The sequence below is a fragment of the Mobula hypostoma genome, chromosome 9 (assembly GCF_963921235.1).
Source record: "Mobula hypostoma chromosome 9, sMobHyp1.1, whole genome shotgun sequence".
Taxonomy (NCBI): Eukaryota; Metazoa; Chordata; class Chondrichthyes; order Myliobatiformes; family Myliobatidae; genus Mobula; species Mobula hypostoma.
The window spans coordinates 48,360,362-48,380,552 of record NC_086105.1 but is presented as its reverse complement, the minus strand read 5'-3'; positions in this window follow the sequence as shown (position 1 = coordinate 48,380,552).

Genomic DNA, 20,191 nt, shown 5'->3' with positions numbered 1-20,191 from the left:
ATCAAAGTATGTATACAGAATACAACTTTGAGCTTGCCACAGGCAGCCATGAAACAAAGAAACGCCATGGAACCCATTCAAGAAAAAAGAACAAATTTCACAAACAGCAAAAAGCAAGCAAACTACACATAGAATATCAAACATCAAACCAGGCGTCCAGTAGTATTTAGATCAGTTCAGTTCAGTGTCGCACTACAAGCCACATTAAGTTGAAACGTAGTAAGATGTTGACAAGAAAGAAAATTCCACAAGCCTCGCTGTCCTCAACTACGATGGAATAAATGCAAAAGACAAAGCAGAGTTGCTTTCAACATTTAGATTATCTAGTAATAGGAGCAGAAGAGAGCCATCTGGCCCTTCAATCCTGCTCAACCATTCAATAATCTGCTTGTGGACTCCGCTCCACCCACCTGCCTTTTCTCCATAATCCTTAATTCCCCTATTATGCCAAAATACAGTATATCTAAGTGTATCTTAAATATATTTAATGAAATAGCCTCTATACATTGAAGTTCAATCTTGTTTCCCAAGCCCTCGTCAACCTTGAGCAAAAATTCAACTACAGTGTCAAAAAGATCAAAGAAACATTTTAGGCAGCAGTCTTTTGACAGCCAATGTACTTCAGTGTGAAGAAGCAAGTGTTCAAACTTTTCATCATTATCTTAGCATAACTGGTGAAATAGTCTGCTTTTTAATGGATGAGCATTAATTTTGCTGATAGCAGGTATTACGAAAGTCATGCTTGAAAAAAGTCGCTGGCTGAGGTTTTTGGCTGTGAAATGTTGATGATGAATTACACAATGGATTGCAAACGGACTTGGAATATTTTTTCGTAAATGCCACTAAACCAGCCTGGTGACCTGTCATATATGATGCTCAAACACAAGGAAATCTGCAGATGCTGGAAATTCAAGCAACACACAGAAAATGCTGGTGGAACGCAGGAGGCCAGGCAGCATCTATAGGAAGATGTACAGTCAACATTTCGGGCCGAGACCCTTCGTCAGGACGAGTCCTGGAACAGTGACTGTACTTCTTCCTATAGATGCTGCCTGGCCTGCTGCGATCCACCAGCATTTTGTGTGTGTTGCTTGATATATGATGCTCCATCTGTTGCACAAGAAATCGTGTTCCTAATTGGAATACTTTTATCCTCAATATACATTTTGAGCTCATTGTAGACTGATTCTCCATTGCTATTTGTTTTTAACTTTTTTATAAAAGAGAATCTCTGCATAAACTTTTCCATTTTTGATAAACCGAACATAATCCATTAACAGTTGGCTCATCCAGTTGTATCCCAAATTCTGTGTTTTGTAGCTCTGCATAGTTCATACCATAAGTAGCCTTTCCAGGGTGTCTTTTACGGAGGTGTTCCTGCAATCTTGATGTGGTGTTGTTGATCTGATGGGAATGGAATAAAACCACACTCCAGGTACGTAACATAATATTGACACACTTCCTGTAGTTTCTGTTTCTTAGCAGATTTAGAAGTCAAAGCTTTACCACCTTCAGACTCATAAAGATTGCGCTGTGCATATTTATCCATCATTAATGGGGCTAAATTAAAATAAAAACTTGACACAAACTGGGAATGCCTATCGGATGTTGATGACAATAGCGAGTTGCCATAGATGGAATGATGGTAGCGGCATGCAAAGGAATGGCGAGGCGGAGATGAAGATGATCACAACAGCGAAAATTACATTGACGAGGATTCAGATTGGAATCTGCATGTTAATCAGGTTAAAGCTGGTGTTCAGCATGCTACTCTTATACTATTCCAATTAGCGCAACTGACCAAACACATAAGGATTCATAATCCCCAAAGATGTTTTTTGACTGCAGATATGAAGCTGAGGTTGCTTTGAACACCTGAAGAGGAATCCTCAGGGTTGGCAGGTTCACTGATTAGCTCTATTTCACCATTTGGTTCTGGCCAGCGCTGTATCATTGCGTGACCTGTTTTCCATAGATCTGGAGAGAAAGCTGAGAGGGTGTACTTGACTTACCAACTGTTAAATTGCATGAACTTGTTCCGTGCCAGATGTCAAGGGGAACTGCTGGGCACCCTGGCTACTAATTTATGCATCCACAATAATGTCTGTTTAGTCAGTAAAGTCGGATGAGATTGCCAAGGTTCAGATGCATTGTGACAATGAGTGCTCATTGCCTACAGAGCAGAGCTATTGTTCTTCTTGTGTTCCAGTGCCTTATACTTTTTTTTGGAAATGCCTGCTCTACTAACAGTCACAAACAACAGGAATTCTGCAGATGCTGGAAATTCAAGCAACACACATCAAAGTTGCTGGTGAACACAGCAGGCCAGGCAGCATCTGTAGGAAGAAGTGCAGTCGACGTTTCAGGCCGAGACCCGCTGGTGAACGCAGCAGGCCAGGCAGCATCTGTAGGAAGAAGTGCAGTCGACGTTTCAGGCCGAGACCCTTCGTCACGGATGAAGGATCTCGGCCTGAAACGTCGACTGCACTTCTTCCTACAGATGCTGCCTGGCCTGCTGCGTTCACCAGCAACTTTGATGTGTGTTACTAACAGTCAGTCAGGTCTCGTGCCTCAAGTTAGGGTGCTGCTTACTGCCCTCCCCCAAGAATCTTGAAAGTCCCCTGGTGACTTCTGTCTCCCCTAATGGCTCCTTAGGAAATGTAACTGCCCCCATGGGGGCAGTTCTTCACCCATTGGGAATCATTGCTGTATGTTTCATTGGGCAGAGAAATACGCAAATCACTGCTCTCTGGGAAAAGCAGTTTCTCCTCATCTCCGTTCTATATCCACTCCCCAAATTTTGATGCTTTGTCCCCTAGTTCGTCTCACCTGCCAATAGAAACAACTTTCCTGTCTTTATGTTATTTATCCACTTCTTCATTTTAAAGGTTTCTATAAGATCCCCTCTCATTCTTTTGAATTCCAGAGAGTATTATCCCAAGTGACTCAATCTCTCCTCATACGGCAAACTCCTTCACCTCCAGAATCAGCCTGGTGAACCTCCCCTGTACCATCTCTAAAGCCTCAGGTAAGGAGGCCAGAACTGCCCACAGTACTCCAGGTGCAGCCCCACCAGTACCCAGTACAGTTACAGTATAACCTCTTTGCCCTGAATTTCATTCCCTCTAGCAATGACGGCAAACATTTGATTTGCCTTCTTGATAACATGTTGCACCTGCAAACCAACATTTTATGATTTAACGCACCATAAGCTCTGCTACGTTCCTCTGCACAACAATATCCTGCAAGCTTTCACCATTTAAATAATAATCTGATTGTAAGGAAAGAGTTAATTGTGATTCCTCCTTGGTACATGCATGCCAGAATAAAATGGAAGTTTGAAGAGGAACTTGATGTTAGCTTGGAATGTTTTGATAGTCTGGAGATGTGCACCGGTACACCTCCCCGAGATGAGATAATGAATTATGTTTTCCTCCTTACAGACCTGTTGTCCCTGTTTTCCTAAATTATGTGCCTGGCCTGAAGGTCGTAAGTGATAAGGAGGAGCAGCTGTCACCACCAAGGGATGGGAAAGTACTGAATGATAATTATGTTATGTTTTGAAGGAATTTTATTTTTATTAATTTTTATTTTATTTTATTGTTGCCAAACAATTGATACTAGAATGTACAATCACCACAGCGATATTTGATTCTGCGCTTTGCGCTCCCTGAAGTACAAATTGATAGTAACTACAGTAAAAATTTAAATTATAAATCATAAATAGCAAATAGAAAAGGGAAAGTAAGGTAGTGCAAAAAAAACCAAGAGGCAGGTCCGGATATTTGGAGGGTACGGCCCAGATCCGGGTCAGGATCCAATCAGCAGTCATATCACAGTTGGAAAGAAGCTGTTCCCAAATCTGGCCGTACGAGTCTTCAAACTTCTGAGCCTTCTCCTGGAAGGAAGAGGGACGAAAAGTGTGTTGGCTGGGTGGGTCGTGTCCTTGATTATCCTGGCAGCACTGCTCCGACAGCGTGCGGTGTAAAGTGAGTCCATGGACGGAAGATTGGTTTGTGTGATGTGCTGGCCTGTGTTCACAATCTTCTGCAGCTTCTTCCGGTCTTGGACAGGACAATTTCCATACCAGGTTGTGATGCACCCTAGAAGAATGCTTTCTACGGTGCATCTATAAAAACTAGTGAGGGTTTTAGGGGACAGGCCAAATTTCTTTAGCTTTCTCAGGAAGTAAAGGCACTGGTGGGCCTTCTTGGCAGTGGACTCTGCTTGGTTGGAACAAGTCAGGTCATTTGTGATATTTGTGGATCTTCAAGGATATAAAAAAATGGGGCATTTTCTTTGTTCAGGGGGTAGAGAGTTTTGTCTTAGGCTAGATCAGGCAGGATGTGGGACCAGAATCCTAAGGGAATGTTCACCCCTTTCTGTCTTTGCCAAAAAAACTCCATACAGCGGTGTTCTGATGTAAAGATACCTGTAGCTCAAAGGACAATTCAGGGTCCCAGAGCAGTCAGATTGTTGAAGCCTCTCCAGCCTGTGTTATACACCCAAGAACCTACATAACTATCACTTCATGGTGGGGAAGTGGGAGCAAGCAAAAAGTTAATGCTTTGTTGGACACGGGTGCCGAATATTCGTTTATAAGCAGAAACACTGACCGGCACCGGTGGCCTCTGGTGCAAGTGGAGAAGACATAATGAAAGCATTGGATACAATGGTTCAATTGGCTCTTGGGGAGGTACCACTGATGGGAGTCTTGAGTACTGATAGCTGTGTTACCGGAAAACATAATTGGAATGAATGTGACGCAGGGACAGACAATGCCTGACAGCTGGGAAGATCACATTTTGCATCTTGAAAGCATCTGTTGTAGTGGAGCTAGCGAAGTGGAAGCCTTTTACAATGTCGCCGAGTGCCATGGTTTGAGTGAAACAGTATTGGGTACCAGGAGGACTTTCGGAGGTCTCAGACACCGCAGCAGGGTTGTTAAAACAAGTTGTGGTCTGGCATGCAACCTCAGGCTATAAGAGTCCCATCTGGCCAGTGCAGAAATCGGACAGAAGCTGGAGGATGACAACTGATTATTCCCAGTTAAATAAGTATGCCCCTCTGTTAATTGCTGTGGTCCCACATGTAGTGACCTGAGTGGAAAGAATATCACAGGGAGACAAGAAATGGTATGCTGTAATAGATCTGGCCAACGCATTCTTATCCGTTCTCCTGTCGTCAGAGTAACAAGACCGATTTGCCTTCAGATGGGGAGGAAGACAGTACACTTTTAACAGATTACCTCAATGGTATGCATACAGCCCTACCCTGTGACAGAAACAGCTAGCATGAGACCTCGATGCATGTACTCCCATCTGATATACCATTAGCCCACTATATCAATTAAATCATGGTATGAGGAGAGGGTAGCTGAAGTCCTGGACGTTCTGGTAAGCCACAGGAGAGATGACTACACAGAAAGTACAGGGGCCGAGCCAGACAGTCCAGTTTCTGGGAATCCAGTGGATCTCAGGATATCAAGCAATCCTGAACAAAGTACAGAATAAGATAACTGGAATGACTACCCCACCAGTAAGCAATAGACCCAGAGGCTTTCTGGGGATATTGGGTTACTGGAGGCTGTACATATCACACCTAACCATCCTGTTAAGACCCTTACATGAAGCAACTCAGAAGAAAGCAACTTCTGGGTGGGGTCCGGAGCTACAACAGACAGAATTGAAAGTTAGTGGATGTAGGTGGGAAGGGACTGAGCCAAGGGGAATAGAATGGAGTCTAGGTATGAGGACATGACTTCAGTGGGGCAGGATCAAGCAGAGACAATGGGCCTACCCAGACAGTTAGGTTTGTGGATCTTGGGTAGGAGGTAGAAATGAGCAGTGTAAGGGAACTATGAGTTTGGCAGAGTATGGGAGTTCTCCAGAGATGATGAGGTCAGTGATGGTCCATGTTCCTCTTATTCCTTTCTAAACTTTTTGCCTGAATCTGGAGACATCACTAACCTCTCCTGCACTCTTCTTCCCTTTTACTTTATCCCTACTTGTCCAAACTATTGAACTCAACTCTATTTATTTTAAAGCCCTAATATTGTGATTTTCCAGGATCCTAGTCCCAGCATTGTTCAGGAGCCAGTCCCATCGGAACAGCTCTCTCCTTCTTCACAATTGGTGCCAATGTCCCAGAATTCAAGCAACACACACAAAATGCTGGAGGAACTCAGCAGGACAAGCAGCATCTATGGGAAAGAGCACAGTCGATGTTTCCGGCCGAGACTCTTCAGCAGGACTGGAGAAAAAAAAAGTGAGGAGTAGATTTAAAAGATGGGGGGGAGGGAAGGGAGAAATACAAGGTGATAGGTGAATCACAATCAAGAGAAAATTTGCAGATACTGTACTGGAAAACCAAGCAACACACACAAAATGCTGGAGGAACTCAGCAGACCAGGCAGCATCTATGGAAAAAAGTACAGTCACCATTTTGTGCTGAAACCATTCAGCAGGACTGGAGACAAAAAACTGAGGAGTAGATTTAAAAGGTGGGGGAGGGGAGAGAGAAACACAAGGTGAGAGGCGAAACCTGAAGGGCGAGGGATGAAGTAAAGAGCTGGGAAGTTGATTGGTGAAAGAGACAGAAAGCCATGGAAGAGCACTAGAGGGAGGCGATGGGTGGGCAAGGAGATAAAGTGAGAGAGGGAAAAGGGGATGGGAAATGGTGAAGGTGCGGTGGGGGGCATTACCGAAGTTCGAGGAAATCGACTTTCATACCATCCGGTTGGAGGCAACCCAAACGGAATATAAAGTCAAACAACAGGAATTCTGCAGATGCTGGAAATTCAAGCAACACACTTCAAAGTTGCTGGTGAATGCAGCAGGCCAGGCAGCATCTGTAGGAAGAGGTGCAGTCGACGTTTCAGGCCGAGACCCTTCGTCAGGAATATAAAGTGTTGTTTCTCCAACCTAAGTGTGGCCACATCATGACAATGGAGGAGGTCATGGATAGACGTATCTGAATGGGAAAGGGAAGTGGAATTAAAATGGGTGGCCACTGGGAGATCCTGCTTTTTCTGGCGGATGGAGCATAGGTGCTCGGCGAAGCAGTCTCCCAATCTACGGTTTGTACATCAGGTCTCACCGACATGCAGGAGGCCACTCTGGGAGCACTGGATACAATAGATGATCCCAACAGACTCACAGGCGAAGTGTTGCCTCTCCTGGAAGGATTGTTTGGGGCCCTGAATGGTAGTGAGGAAGGAGGTGTAGGGGCAGGTGTAGCACTTACTCCACTTACAAGGATAAGTGCCAAGAGGGAGATCAGTGGGGAGGGATGAATGGACAAGGGAGTCACACAGGGAGCGATCCTTGCGGAAAGCAGAAAGTGAGGGGGAAGGAAAGGTGTGCTTGGTGGTGGGATCCCGTTGGATCTAACCCGTCTCAAAATTCAAACCCCCTCCTCCCACATAAATCTCTGTGCCACACATTTAACATATGATCTTATTAACCCTGTTGCAATTTGAACATGTCTCAAGTAGCAATCCAGACATTAGTATCTTTTTGGATCTCCATTTAATTTTAGTACCTATCTGCTCAAATTTCCTCAGCAGAACCTCTTTCCTTGTTCTTCTTATGCTGTTGGTACCCACATGAACCACCACAACCAGATCTTTCCCCTCCCATTCCAAATTCCTCCTCAGGTCAGATGAAATGTCCCAAAATCACGACCCAAGGCAAACAACACAGCCTTCAGGAGTCTTGATCCTTGCAACAGAGAATTTTATCCACTCCCCTGACGATACCTACCCCGATTTGAACTACATTTCTTTTCTCTTACCACCCTCATCTTGAATGGCTCCCTGAACCTTGGTGCCACAGTTTTGATAATATAATGAAGGTACTGTCTTTTTTTCTATCTTATTCCCTTTTACAGTTAAAGGATTTTTGATGTATGACTGTCCCTTTTTAAGGCTAAAAGGTTGTTAGCTGTTCTGCTAAAATAGCAATTCTTAGTCACGTACACGAAGTATGGCAGACTGTATTGTTCCCTTTTTGTTTAAGATTGTTCCTGCTTTATAACTAACTTGGTTTATAATTAACCTGTGGTCGAGACCATCAGAGTAAGCTTTGCACCTAGATCCGCATTCGAGGATGGACAAATATGGACCCTCTGCTGTGCTGATTGCTTAAGGGGAAGTAACTCCAAGACGGTTGTAATTGTTAGAAGTTCTACAAAATATCTGTACAAAGAGGATGATATCTGTATGTAAGGTAGAGATCCTAGGAGAGAGGTCCCATCGGCAAGAGGGGATTCTTGCCCACTGAAGATCTCGCATCTCTCGCCGGCTGAAGTTGCAATAAAGGAGAAACGGTTGCTTCAAGTTATACAGTGTCTGACTTGACTTAATTCCACATTTGGTGCCGTGACTCGGATCCCAACATAGGGAACGTCTCTCTGGGCTGAGTAAGTGACAGTGGGCTTGAATCGAACACAATTGAGTGGCAGGGCGCCCCAAAGTACTTTACCTCTGTCTACTCCTTGTGTCCGACCAAGCATTTTTGCCCCTTGCCCATTGAGACCAGTGCCTTGACGGGATCAGACGACCCGTTTGGATACAGGATTTAAGGTAACCAGTTGTCTCTTTTACAGTGCTGCAGGTGACAGGATATGGCCGGTTGAAATTTGATGATTAGGAAAAGGGTTGCGCATGTCTCAAGATATGGCCGGTTGAATTTTGAAAATGACACGAGACTGGCAACCCGGTAAAATTCTCACCTTGGCAGCAGAAATATGGACGTTTGAAATTTAATGAGACAAGTTCAGGATAAAGGAGGAAAGGCCTCCAGAGTATGTGAGAGTTGTTTTTGCGAGTATTAATGGAAAATAGGCTAGCAGTTTTAGTCAGATTTAAAAGCTACAGGTGGGCATTGGGTATTCTGTATTGTTCCAAAGGAAAAAGCTTGGGATTGGGGACCCTGGTCAGGAAAGTTGCCTGACCGGTTGAAATTGATTAAAGGGGGAGGCAGGCTGGCTAAATTTCTCACCCGGTGGCATAGAACTGGGATTTTTTTTTTTGGTTTATGCCTGGGCCCTTGTGTTGCGTATTTTGTGCCTATAAGCTGTTTGCCCCGTTGTTTTGTCTGTGTTTCGTGTATTTGTGATCTTAACTACTTGCTTTGAACAGCACTTTGGTCAACGTGGGTTGTCTTTACATGTGCTATATAAATAAACTTGACTTGACCTTGACTTGACCTGACTTGGTAAATAAGAATAATTGGGAACATAATAAGGGCAATAATGGGACAGACCCTTGATACAGCTGGAAAGGGAACTCCCCTCCAGAGTATGCGTGAAAAATTACATAAATCAAAGGACAATTTACGAAGATTAAGTTTTGCACTTTCTAAACATTTGGGATCTGATATTTGGCGGGGAGGCGGGGTAACTTGGGATATAGAGTCATTGGAAACAAGCGGTTAATTTAATTTGGAAAAAGGGCTGTGGAAAAAAATGGAAGTCCTTGATCAAGGAATGGAAAGATAAGGTAAAATGGAACCTTATTGGCCAGTTGGAGGAATAATGCCTGTGATAGAGGGATAGAGATGTGTACGTCTGATGGAACCCCCAAAGGTTGGGAGACCCTCAACGCTGAATGTGAATGGGTAGATCGGAGAAGGAAGAGGGAAAAGGAAGTGCAGCAGAGGCAAGAGAAGGGTGAAGTGGATAGGAAGGAATGGTTGGGGCAGCAGCGCTGCAAGGAAAGACCGAAAGGGTCCCGGGATCCTGACCCAATGTCTGGCATAACGACCCTGCTTGGAGACTCGGGGAATGAGACAGATGAGAAGCGGGGAGCCCTTCCTAGAACCCGGACACCTCCGAGCCCATCTGCCCCCTCTCTACTTCCTCCACCTTATAATACGGAGTACGCTGAAACTGTCGGAGAGCGAGTAAACTTGCATCCAAGAAATATGGGGCGTAGAGAAGTTCAGAATCGAAGTCAGGAGGAAGAAGTGGCAGAGCTTCTCAGCAAATAGAGGAGGTCCGGACTCGCCCCACAAGGCAATACCCGATTAGACGGCTGCCTAATCCACGAGCAGGAAAACAAGGAAATGAAGCGACTATTGAGGTTTATGTCCCTTGGAAACCTCAGGAGATGATTATGATCATAAATCAAGCCCCGGACCGTAAAGGAAGGCCAGCCCAGTTTGCCCAGTATGTCCGGAGTACTGTACAAATGTATGAGGCCACTTCTAAAGACTTATTTGGGTTATGTTGTATGATCCTATCCCCAGAAGAGAAAGCTAAATGGTTGGAACAAATGAGTGGTGACACAGGACCGGTTCGAACTCATGAGGATTTGGAACAAAAGGTCCCTGATCCTAATAATCGAAGTAATCACTTGATTCAAGCACTGGAGCGAGCCCTTGCACAACCAGTAAATATTAACGGAGTGCTGGAATGCAAGCCCAAACCTGGAGAGATGGGAAGTGAGTATTGGGAACGTTTTGTCGCCTGTCACGGGACCTTTGCTGGTGACTCAGCCTTCAATCAAGGACGAGATTCGCCCCTGTTTAATGCTGTGTTATTGCAGTGTGTTCCTCCTAGTGTTGCAGATGTGATTCGGACTAACAATATGGACTGGTCCGACAATACTCGAACTCAGACGAGACGGGCTGTTGTACATTAATTATTGGGATGGTCACAATACAGTACTTGTTTGCTTTTACGTATCAAGGACGACAGTGCACCTGCACTTGCTTGCCTCAAAGGTTCATCCACTCTCCCACGCTGTTTTCGCAGACCCTTCAAAAGCAACTTGGCGAATTGGAATTATCCTGCAACTCAGCTGTGGTACAGTACGTAGGGGATCTATTGATTGCTAGCGATAGCGTGTCAGCCTGCGAGGGTGACACTGCGATGCTACTGAATTTTCTCCACTCATTGGGCTACGTGATTCCGCCTCATAAGGTGAAGCGTTCTCAGTTTGAGGTGAAATTCTTAGGGGTCCTGCTGTCAGCAAATGAACGAAAGTTAACAGAGGACTGATTTTTTTAAATTTCAAAATATACTTTATTCAAAAATAAATATATACAATAAACCATTCAATAATTTTCCATCCTTTATATACGTTCCCATTATAGTCTGTACATATCCGTACTTATGGCCACCCACGTGGCACTCCAGTTGTTCACCTTACCACATCATTATTGAGGGGTATACTCCCCGCCACCTGATCCCTCCCACTCCCACGGGTGGAGAAACCTATACCGTGGTCCTTCCCCACCGGGCCCTTGCGGTGGCTGCACCGAGTTTCAGTGCGTCCCTCAGCACGTACTCCTGCAGCCGAGAATGTGCCAGTCGGCAGCATTCTCCCACGGACATCTCCATGTGCTGGTAGATCATCAAGTTTCGGGCCGACCAAAGAGCGTCTTTCACCGAGTTGATGATCTGCCAGCAGCACCGGATGTTGGTCTCCGTGTGCGTCCCCGGGAACAGCCCGTAGATCAGAGAGTCCTCTGTTATGCAGCTGCTGGGGATGAAACGTGACACTAGCCCGTCCATCCTCCTCCACACGCTCTTTGCAAACCGACAGTGTGCAAAGAGGTGGGTCACAGACTCCTCCTCACTGCAGTCCTCCCGTGGGCAGTGGGGTGAGGAGACGACATTCCGGGCGTACAGGAGGGCTCTGACTGGGAGGGCCCCTCTCACCGCCAGCCAGGCGAGGTCTTGGTGCCTGTTGGTGAGATCTGGCGATGAGGCATTTTGCCAGATGAACTGGACGGTCTGCTCAGGGAACCACCCCACTGTGTCCATCACGCCCTTCTCCTGTAGTGCCTGCAGGACTGTGCCGACCACTGCCTGATGGCCCCGTGGTCAAAGGCGTTCTCCTGGTAGAACTTTGCTATGTAGGACAGGTATGCCGGCAACGACCAGCTGACTGGGGCGTTGCGTGGCAGTGGGGCCAGACCCATCCTTCGTAGCCAGGGCGACAGGTAGAACCTGGGCACATAGTGGTACTTGGTGCCCACATACCTGGGTTCTACACACAACCTGATGCAGCCACATACGAAGCTGGCCAATCAGGGTGAGGGCGACATTGGGGACGTTCTTGCCCCCGTTGTCCAAGGACTTGTGCATGACGGTCCGTCTCACCCGCTCCATCTTGGATCCCCAGACGAATCTGAAGACAGATCGGGTGATTTCCGAGCTGTAGGAGCGGGGGACGGGCCAGACCTGCGCCAAGTACAGCAGCCCTGAGAGCACCTCACACCTGATGACCAGGTTCTTGCCCGTTATCGACAGGGAGCGCCCTCCCCACAGTCCCAGTTTCTGTTTCACCTTGGCAGTCCGCTCCTGCCAGTTCTTGATGCACACCTCAGCCCCTCCGAACCAGATCCCCAACACCTTCACGTGGTCAGACCTGATGGTGAAGGGGACGCTGGATCGGTCGGGCCAGTTGCCAAAGAGCATGGCTTCGCTCTTCGTGCGGTTGACCCTGGCCCCCGACGCTAGCTCGAACTGTTCGCAGATGCCAATCAACCTGCAACTGACCACGGATCAGAGCAGAAGACGGTGATGTCATCCATGTACAGGGAGGTTTTCACTTGGGTCCCTCCACTGCCTGGCAGCGTCACCCCTCTTATGCCCTCATCCCTCCTGATGGCTTCCGCAAAGGGTTCTATGCAGCAGACAAACAAGACAGGGGAGAGGGGACAGCCCTGCCTGACTCCAGACCTGATGGGGAAGCTGTCTGTTTCCCACCCGTTGACCTGGACTGCACTGGGGATGTCTGTGTAGAGCAGTCTGATCCAATTCCGGATTCCCTCCCCAAATCCCATTTTGGAGAGCACGTCCGCCATGTACGTGTGCAATATCCTGTCGAAGGCTTTCTCCTGGTCCAAGCTGACTAGGCAGGCGATCACCCCCCTGTCCTGCACGTAGGCGATGGTGTCCCTCAGCAGCGCGAGGCTGTCTGAGATCTTCCTGCCCGGTACAGCACAGGTTTGGTCCAGGTGGATCACCTGTCCCAGAGCAGACTTGACCCTGTTGGCGATAGCCTTGGACAGGATCTTGTAGTCCACATTCAGGAGAGAGATGGGTCTCCAATTTCTAATGTCCTCCCTTTCCCCCTTCTGCTTGTAGGTGAGGGTGATGATGCCCTTTCTCATGGACTCAGACATACTGCCGGCCAGAAGCATAGCGTTGTACACTTCCATCAGGTCTGGGCCCATCCAGTTCCACAGAGCCCAGTACAACTCAGCCGGTAAGCCGTCGCTTCCGGGAGTCTTACCGGACTCAAAGGAACGGATGGAGCCTGTCAGCTCGTCCAGGGTCAGTGGCTGATCGAGGCTCTCCCGCTTGCTGTCGTCTAAGACCTGCGTGATAGACGACAGGAAGTTGCGGGAGGGTGTGGATTCTGTGGCCTTTTCGTGGTACAGACTGGCATAGAAGGACTTGCAGATCCTCAGTATGTCGGTCTGCGAGGACGCGACTGAGCCGTCCTGTTCCTTAAGGTTGTGGATCACAGAGCTCCCCCTGTGCACCTTTTGGAAGAAGAAGAGTGAGCACGTCTTGTCCTGCTCCACGGTTTGGACCCTTGATCGGAAGATGATCTTGGAGGATTGGGCGGCAAGGTGCTGGGCTTGCCGGCCCTTCACCTCTCGCAATTCCTCCCTGACATCCACCCGCTTCGACTGCAGAAGGAGAAGTTGCTGCAACTCTGTCTGGAGTTTACGCAGTTCCCGCTGCTCCTGCCTTGCCTTCTGGATACCTTTGCGGATGAAGAACCTCTTAATGTTCTCCTTGGTGGCTTCCCACCAGTGAACCGGGGAATCAAAGAAGGTTTTCAAGGTTCTCCAACCTGTGTACTCCCTCTCTAGCTCAGATGTTCTCTGGGGGTCAGCAGCTTTACATTCAGCTTCCAAGTCCCCCTACCTGCCTTCTGGTCCTCCCGTAAGAGACAGGTGGCTCTCAGAAGGCAGTGGTCAGAGAAGAACACCGGCGTGATGTCGGTAGACCTGACCGTGAGGGACTCAGACAGGAAGAGCGGCTGTGCTCCACCTGTGGGGGTGCCAAAGATGTCGCGCAGCTTGGCTGTCTTCACCATTTCCCCCAGGAGTCTAGATGTACTGTCCAGCCTGCCGGGTCCTCCAGCCGCATCAATGGTGCAGTTGAAGTCTCCGGCCAGAATGACCGGCTGGGACGTCAGCAGCAGCTGTGGGAGCTGCTCGAAGACGGCCAGCCGCTCGCTCCGCACGGGGGAGGCGGACACGTTGATCAGCCGGAGCGGACTGCCCCGGTATTTGACGTCTGCTACCAGGAGGCGGCCCGCAACCACCTCTTTAACTTGGGTGATTGAGAAGTTGCCTCCCCGTAGCAGAATCCCCAGGCCGGAAGCGCGACAATCGTTGCCCCCCGACCACACAGACAAACCTTTTTTCCACCACTGTGACCACCTCCGGTAGTTCCGGAGGTGTGGTAATCCGCACTCCCGGAGGAAGGTCACGTCGGTCTTTACAGTGTCCCGGTACTGGAGCGGGCTGACGCATCGCCCAGTACTCTTCAAACTGCGCACGTTCAAGCACGCCAAGTTAAGGTCTGCCATCAGAGGACTGAATACGGCCGATTGCAGACGCCTCCATTCCAACTCCGCCTAAGCAAATGAGGGCATTTCTGGGACTTTTAAATTTCTGCAGGCAATGGATACCAAATGCTGCTCTCTATACCCGTCAGTTATCTCCTTTAGCATCTCCGAATGCCCCACCTACCTTCACACTGACTGCAGAACAAAAGACGGCTATAACTAAATTAAAAGTCAGCTTATTACGAGCCCCCGCTTTGGGAAGACCTCTCTACGATCGCCCTTTCCAGCGGCATGTCACCATCAAGGATGCTGCAGTACTCACTCAGAAACATGGTGATCGACAGCGCCCACTAGTTTATTATTCTACCAAACTAGATCCCGTGCCAGCAGGGTTACCACCGTGCACACGGATTCTTCCAGCCGTATACACACATGTATCAGCTGCAACAAATATTACGTTGCACCATCCAGTCACGCCGCACTCCATGATGAAACTCCTCAGTACTCGCCAGACTCAGTACAGTATCTGACACAAGCCCGACAAAGCCGATACGAGATGGCTCTCCTGAATAATTCCTTATTGACCTTTCCCACTGCACGACTTTGAATCCCGCCACCTTCTTAGATGACCCACCTCAGCCCTTAGACGCTCCAACACACGATTGCCTTTTATGTAAGCGAATTTTCACCTCCACACGAGAAGATTTGACTGATCAACCCCTTTCCAATGCAGACCTCCAGTTCTACGTTGATGGCAGTTCCTCTATCAGCCCCACTGGCCAACGCTGCTCAGGATATGCCATTGCCACCGACTCCACAGTCATTGAGCAAGGATCTTTCGAAACCCCTATATCGGCCCAAAAGGCAGAACTTTATGCCCTCACCTGTGCCTGTGTGCTAGCCAGAGGCTCTTCAACTCCCCTCCCAAGTGGCTATTATCAAATGTGCTGCCCACACACGGGCTGCCCACGAGTTGTCCAGGGGAAAAGCTCGAGCCAATTAAGCGGCCAAACAAGTGGCTCTCCACCAGCCACTTCCCTGGGAAGTAAACGGGCCACAGTTCAAGAGTCACGGCAAAAGGGTGTGCCAGACATGGGGGCAATTCGCGCGTTTCAGGGGGACGCCCCTGCTGAGGAGCGCCAATTGTGGTCCCAGATGGGATGCCACTATGACAATGACACCAAACTGTGGCTGACCCCTGCGGGACAGGTTTGCGTTCCAAATGTTTTTCTACCTGTCTTGATTGATTATGTACACAATTGTACCCACCTGGGCAAGGAGGGAATGATAACTACATTATTACAATCCTGGTGGCACCCTAATTTCAGAACCAGAAGCTGAAAAGCAGATAAAGGCATACCTATTGTGTAAAAATAGCCTATTGCTGGAAAAGGGATATCTTGTGCCCCCCCCCAGACCCCCTTGCCAGGCGGACCTTTTTCTTGTCTACAACTTGATTTTATTGAATTGCCCAGGGTGCATTGCTATAGATATTGCCTGGCAATAGTAGACGTATTTAGCAGGTGGATAGAAGCTATACCCACCACTGACAATACTGCCATGATGGTTGTAAAAATGTTATTGAGAGAGGTGATTCCCCGTCATGGGCTACCGGAGTCCATAAGCTCCAATAATGGACCTCATTTTATTGCTAAAATAAATGAGAAACTTTGTAAAGAACTGGCAATAAAGCAGCAATTTCACTGTGCTCACCATCCCTAGGCAGCTGGTATAGTGGAATGAGCAAATGGAACCTTAAAAAGTAAGCTAACTAAACTCATGCAAGAAACCAGACTAAACTGTCTTAGGGTTTTACCTTTGGCATTGTTTCACATGAGAGTTACCCCCTCGACCAAAACTGAACTATCCCCGGCAGAAATCATTTATGGAAAGCCTATGCGTACCCCCATGGACACCGGGGTTAGCTTGTCCCCTCCCTGATAAACTAGATATGCATACCCTAGGGGAGGGGAGGGGAAAATATTTGTGTAGGCTAACCAAAATTTTCCAAAGTCTGCATTCACAGGTACGACAGGCCTATCGAGAGGATGAAACCCAGTCTGAGGGTGACTACCCCACCATCGAGTCTGGAGATTTTGTCCTGATCAAGAACTGGGATCGTAAGAAGTTGGGACCGAGGTGGAAAGGGCCGTACCAAGTGCTACTGACAACACCTACTGCAGTGAAGGTGGAAGGCCAGCACCAGTGGATACATCGAACAGACTGTAAGCACATTACTGGCGGAACTGATAAGGACTGTAAAATGTACTGGTTCATGCTAATTTTAATGACTCTAAGGGGACCTGCCCCTGTCTCGGGAGGCCCCCAGGTTAACACTTTCCTGTCCCTCTGTCATACTACACTAAGCAAGCAGAGCGGGGAGCATGCTGGGTATGTGCCGGAATTCCCAACATGGTAAGAGTATGATCCCTATGTCGGTGGTCCTCCTCAAGTCAAGCGAGGTGACATCAGTGGTATTGTTTAGTGGGGTCAGGAATGGTAGTAGTGTCGATTGTGCTAAAAACGGGCCGGGTAGCCTTGTGGCTTTGAAGGATGGTACTACCGACCTCCTTTCCGGGACCCATCCAAACTATGGCCAGGAATTAGTGTAATTCTACTGCCTGGACCAGTAAATACCATCTGCTACTGTAATAACAATTCAAGCACCCCATACCAGGTAGGGCAGAGGTCCCCAACCTTCTTTGCACTGCGGACCGGTTTAATATTGACAATATTCTTGCAGACCGGCCGACTGGTTGGGGGGGGGGGTGTTCAAGTAGGGTTAAACTCACCTCAACATGTCTTTTACGTTAAGGTTGCCGACTTTCTCACACCCAAATAAGGGACAAAAGTAGCAGTCAAATCTTGGGACACTTTACTCCAGGAAAATCTACAATGACCATGAAGCCTTGCGCAGGCACCTGTGTGCGCATGCGTGTACGTGCCGATTTTTTCCCCACAAATCGGTTTTGCCTTCATCTTCCCAACTATACTGTACCTACATTATTTCTGCTTTATATAGGCTGTATATTTATCATATCATTCCTGCTTTTACAATAGGTCAGTGTTATTTATTTTCGGTTTTGTGTGTTATTTGGTATGATTTGGTAGGTTATTTTTTGGGTCTGGGAATGCTCAAAAATTTTTCCCATATAAATGAATGGTAATTGCTTCTTCGCTTCACGCCATTTCAGCACGAAAGGTTTCATAGGAACGCTGTACCTTAGCGGGGGAAATATGGGACAAGGGTGGTCCCGTATGGGACAAACCAATTTAACCCAATATACGGGATGTCCCAGCAAATACAGGAGAGTTGGCAACCCTATGTTCAAGTTCAACAGTGTGTGACAGGGAATGAGGAAAGGTGCAGCTGACTCATATCGTTTCCTCATGACCCGGTAGCACATGCTTTGCGGCCCGGTGGGTGGAGACCGCTGACATAGGGAATTCCTCCTGCACAAAAAAAAAACGACTGCCACTGAGATCTCTCTCCCCCATCCCCTCAATGGCACTTACTGGGTTTGTGGGAATAGGGTTTATCCCTGGCTGTCTGGGGAAAAGTATAATGTAACTGCTGGAGTGGTTATCCTTACTCGTTCCAGCAAGCAGAAGGATAAAGGATGGAGTGGGTATTGTTATCTAGCATATCTGGTGCCCCATTTGAGGGTTATGGAACATCCTCAGGAACACCCCTACTTGAATAGGAAACAAAGCGGAATAACTAAGTCTGAGCGGCTTTGGATGATTTCCTTCCCCTCCTATGGGGTAGCCAGAAATTCCAGGGAGATAATTAACTTAGCAGCAGCCCTAAAAGAGTTAGCCAATAATATGGCTGGGGCACTAATTGATACTCAAGCACAGGTGACTGGAATATCCACCGAAATGATCGCAATCCGGCAGACAGTCTTACAGAACCGGATGGCCCTTGATTTTATTCTGGCAGAAAAAGGAGGGACCTGTGCTATTATAGGAGAAGAATGCTGCACCTATATCCCTGATGAATCCTCAAATATTACTGATCTATCTAAGCACATAACCCAAGAGATCCAGAAAATTCGAGATGTTGGCAATAAGCTACACAATTTTGGGGCCAGTAAGGCAGGGGAATGGCCCTGGCCCTTCAATATATTCGGGAACTTCTGGGGGTTATTTTTGCATTTTGGAAGTCCGATTGTATTAATTCTGATTATCTGTATCCTACGGTGCTTGTGGTCATGTTTGGTATCATGTTGTAGAAGCGACAATCTGTTAGTCATAGTCATAGTCATACTTTATTGATCCCGGGGGAAATTGGTTTTCGTTATAGTTGCACCATAAATAATTAAATAGTAATAAACCCATAAATAGTTAAATAGTAATATGTAAATTATGCCAGGAAATAAGTCCAGGACCAGCCTATTGGCTCAGGGTGTCTGACCCTCCAAGGGAAGAGTTGTAAAGTTTGATAGCCACAGGCAGGAATGACCTCCTATGATACTCTGTGTTGCATCTCGGTGGAATGAGTCTCTGGCTGAATGTACTCCTGTGCCCACCCAGTACATTATGTAGTGGATGGGAGACATTGTCCAAGATGGCATGCAACTTGGACAGCATCCTCTTTTCAGACACCACCGTCAGAGAGTCCAGTTCCATCCCCACAACATCACTGGCCTTACGAATGAGTTTGTTGATTCTGTTGGTGTCTGCTACCCTCAGCCTGCTGCCCCAGCACACAAAAGCAAACATGATAGCACTGGCCACCACAGACTCGTAGAACATCCTCAGCATCGTCCGGCAGATGTTAAAGGACCTCAGTCTCCTCAGGAAATAGAGACAGCTCTGACCCTTCTTGTAAACAGCCTCAGTGTTCTTTGACCAGTCCAGTTTATTGTCAATTCGTATCCCCAGGTATTTGTAATCCTCCACCGTGTCCACACTGAACCCCTGGATGGAAACAGGGGTCACCGGTACCTTAGCTCTCCTCAGGTCTACCACTAGCTCCTTAGTCTTTTTCACATTAAGCTGCAGATAATTCTGCTCACACCATGTGACAAAGTTTCCTACCATAGCCCTGTACTCAGCCTCATCTCCCTTGCTGATGCATCCAACTATGGCAGAGTCATCAGAAAGATTCATGTCATGTAATGATAAAAAGAAGGGAATGACAATGTAATGAAGGTACTGTCTTTTTTTCTATCTTATTCCCTTTTACTGTTAAAGGATTTTTGATGAATGATTGTCCTTTTTTAAGGCTAAGAGGTTGTTAGCTGTTCTGCTAAAATAGCAATTTTTAGTTAGTCACGTACACGAAGTATGGCAGACTGTATTGTTCCCTTTTTGTTTAAGATTGTTCCTGCTTTATAACTAACTTGGTTTATAATTAACCTGTGGTCGAGACCATCAGAGTAAGCTTTGCACCTTGATCCGCATTCGAGGATGGACAAATATGGACCCTCTGCTGTGCTGATTGCTTAAGGGGAAGTAACTCAAGGACGGTTGTAATTGTTAGAAGTTCTACAAAATATCTGTATCAAGAGGATGGTATCTGTATGTAAGGTAGAGATCCTAGGAGAGAGGTCCCGTCGGCAAGAGGGGATTCTTGCCCACTGAAGATCTCAGATCTCTCGCCGGCTGAAATTGCAATAAAGAAGAAACGATTGCTTGAAACTA